Below are 3,737 nucleotides of genomic sequence, written 5' to 3' on the forward strand. Positions count from 1 at the left end.
TTACGGAAGGACTTCACATTTCCCAAACTCTTACCACATGCCAAATGTTTACTGGGCGGCCTGAAGACACATTACAAAGTGAGGTGGATTTTATTATTCCTATTCTACAAATGGAGGGATTAAGTTTAGAGGAAGTTAAGCACGCATCTGGGATCTCAAAGGTAGAAGGCAGCTGTTGAGAATATAAATAGAAGCTTGCCCAAGTACAAAGTCCACATCCTTCCTTCAGGAACATTCTGCTCGGGAACTTGCTATGTCAGAGCCTGTGAAGACCACAGCACTTAGTGTAAAATGACCACAGAGGTCTTTTCAGCCGCCATGTGCTTGCTATGCTAAGACAGCCCTCTCTTAGCACCTTTTAGGGCCTCATACCTCTGCAAATCTGACAAAAACTGTGGAGTCTGCTGCCAGATAACCCATGTATCACATAAATTTGGCTAGAGTGTACAGACCCCTCCCCAGCTCCTCCATTGCCCTCCTCAAGCACCCTCAGTTAGCAGTGGCTCACCTCCCTACTCAAATTCTGCCAGAGAGCAAGCTTGCTGCTTCCCGTAGCTTCTAAATCGGTCTCATGACACAACAGATTGCTTATCTCACCGCAGGAACAATCCAACCTTTCTCAGATTCTCCCTCCTGGCTTCACATAGTTCTTCTGTTGGATGGAAAAGTGAAAGAGATGTGAAGCAGAAGATTCTTGAGGTTTCAGAGCTGACATTCCACCGGGATGAACACTAACGAAGGCCTCATTTCACTAATCCTGAAAAGGGATGCGCTGGCCTTCCTGGGTCACTGCCTGCATCACGAGGCCTTCTTCCCCAGCCTGGGGTAAGGAGCTGTCTTTTGAAAATCCTTTGAAGTCGCAAAGAGCACGCATTACTTTTTAAGAGCAAACCCTGGAGATGTTTTGTAAGCACCTTTCTTCAAGTGAATGCTAACGGAATTAAATAGCATAGTTGTTTTCATAACGATAAATAGAGAAAGAGGAGAGATTGGGAGAATAAACTGTTCCTGCCTATCTCCCTGGTGAGCAATACTGAACCACCTCAGACTCAGTCCTGAGACCTAGATTTTCTTCTGTATATACTCATCGTTAAGAGTACCTTATCCAAACTCAAGATTTTAAATGTCATCTACACACTGAAGACAGTTTTTCCATATTGTGAAAATTTATGTGTGCCTGTTCATGTGTGTGCAAGTGTATGTAGAATCACATATGTGTGCATGCCGGAGGTCATCCTCAGGTCTGTTTCCTCAGGAGATGTTCATCTCGTTTAAGACTAGGTCTCTCACAAGCTAGTTCAGTCCCGGTCCAGTTGAATTTGGTGAGCTCTCATTAGAACAGGCACACTGCCTCAGTGGGTGGACCAAACCCTCGCGGTCCTGATGTCCTTGCTCATCTTCTCCCTCCTTCTGCTCTTCAACTGGACCTTGGGAGCTCAGTCCGTTGCTCTGATGAGGGTCTCTGTCTCTATTTCCATCCATCGCCAGACAAAGATTCAATGGTGATAACAAACCGGACTCTCTGAATGTGGCTGACAATGGGGGCTGACTGAGAAGCCATTGATAAAGGCACTGGGACTTGTTTCTACTGCATGTACTGGCTTTTTGAGACCCTAGTCTATATGGATGCACAGCTCCCTAGACCTGGATGGAGGGGCGAGGACCTTGGACTTCCCACAGGGCAGGGTTCCCTGTCCTCTCTGAAGGAGGGAGGGAGAGGGAGGAGGGTGAGTGGGGGAGCAGGAGGGGAATGGGAGGAGGAGAGGAAGTGGAAATTTTTGAGTGGAAAAAGAAAGAAAGAGAGACAAAGAAAGAAAGAGAGAGAGATAAAGGAAAGAAAGAAAGAAAGAAAGAAAGAAAGAAAGAAAGAAAGAAAGAAAGAAAGAAAGAAAGAGTCTCTCACTAATTTGGCTTGCAGATTCAGCTAACCTAGATGGCCAGTGAGTGCCAGAGATCTGCCTGTCTCCTCCTCAGTGAAAGAATTATCCTTGCTTGTCGCCATGCCCAACTTCTCATGAGTTCTGGGTCTAGAGCTTAGGTCCTCATGCTTACACAGAAAGCGCTTGAGCAACTGGGCCATCTCTCTAGGTGCTATACTCTGTGAATGTTTCATCCAGCCTGAATCTGTCCCTCAGACCCCCATGTCAAACATCCAACTTTCACTTAATGCCTCTTCTTGGATGTCTCAGGAATCAAATTAAACAAGCTCAGCCTGAGTCCCTGTTCTCCCCTTGTCTCAGTCTCAGGAAAGCAGCCAATCCATCCTCCAAGTTCTCAAGTACAAAAGTAAACAGTGCCCATCCGTGTCTTGTTTATGACATGCCCCTCAGGAAACAGGAACCTATCCAAAAACTCTGCCAGCTTTATCTTCGTGTGGCCAGAATGTGGCCATTTCTTTTTTTATTTTAAATTGTTTTATTGAGCATTATATTTTTTCTGCTGCCCTCCCTTCCTCTCCCTTCCCCCCCACCCTCTCCCATGGTCCCCATACTCCCAATTTACTCAAGAGATCTTGTCTTTGTATGTCTCTCTTAGGGTTCTCTTTGTTATCTAGGTTCTCTGGGAAGTGAATTATAGACTTTTTTTTTGTTTGTTTGGGGGGAGTTGCTTTTTTTGCTTTTTGTCTAAAAGTCACTTATGAGGGAATACATATGGTGTTTGTCTTTCTAGGTCTGGATTACCTCACTCATTGTGATATTTTCTAGATCCATCTATTTGTACGTAAATTTCAAGATGTCATTATTTTTTCTGCTCTATAGTATTCCATTGTGTAAATGTACCACATTTTCCTTATCCATTCTTTGGTCAAGAGGCATTTAGGCTGTTTCCAAGTTCTGGCTATGACAAACAATGCTGCTATGAACATAGTCAAGCACATGTCCTTGTGGTACAATTGAGCATCTTTTGGGTATATACCCAAAAGTGGTATTGCTTGAGGTAGGTTGTTTCTTAATTTTCTGAGAAATCGCCATACTGATATCCAAAGGGGTTGTGCCAGTTTGCATGCCCACCAGCAATGCAGAAGTGTTCCCTTTACCCCACATCCTCTCCAGCAAAAGTTGTCATCAGTGTTTTTGATCTTGGGCATTCTTACAGGTATAAGATAGAGTTGTTTTGATTTGCATTTCTCTGAAGGCTAAGGAAGTTGAACATTTCCTTAAGTGTCTTTCAGCCACTTTAGATTCCTCTAAAATTTATTTTAGAGGTTATTTGTTCTTTTGATGTCAAATTTCTTGAGTTTTTTGTATATTTTGGAAATCAGCCCTCTGTCAGATATGGGGTTGGTGAAGATCTTTTCCCATTCTGAAGGCTGCCATTTTGTCTTGTTGGTTGTGTCCTTTGCTTACAGAAGCTTTTCAGTTTCAGAAGGTCCCATTTATTAATTATTTCTCTCAGTGTCTGTGCTGCTGGGGTTATATTTAGGAAGTGGTCTCCTGTGCCAATGAATTCAAGTGTACTCCCACTTTCTCTTCTATAAGGTTCAGTGTGGTTGGTTTTATATTGAGGTCTTTGATCCATTTGTATTTGAATTTTGTGCAAGGCAATAGATATGGATCTATTTTCATTCTTCGACATGTTGATATCCAATTATGCCAGCACCATTTGCTGAAGATGCTTTCTTTTTTCCATTTTATAGTTTTAGCTTCTTTGTCAAAAATCAGATGTTCACCTGATTTTTCGATAAAGGAGCTAAAAGTATACAATGGAAAAAAGAGAGCATCTTCAACAAATTGTGC

The sequence above is a fragment of the Microtus ochrogaster genome, chromosome 8, assembly GCF_000317375.1.
Source record: "Microtus ochrogaster isolate Prairie Vole_2 chromosome 8, MicOch1.0, whole genome shotgun sequence".
Classification (NCBI taxonomy): Eukaryota; Metazoa; Chordata; class Mammalia; order Rodentia; family Cricetidae; genus Microtus; species Microtus ochrogaster.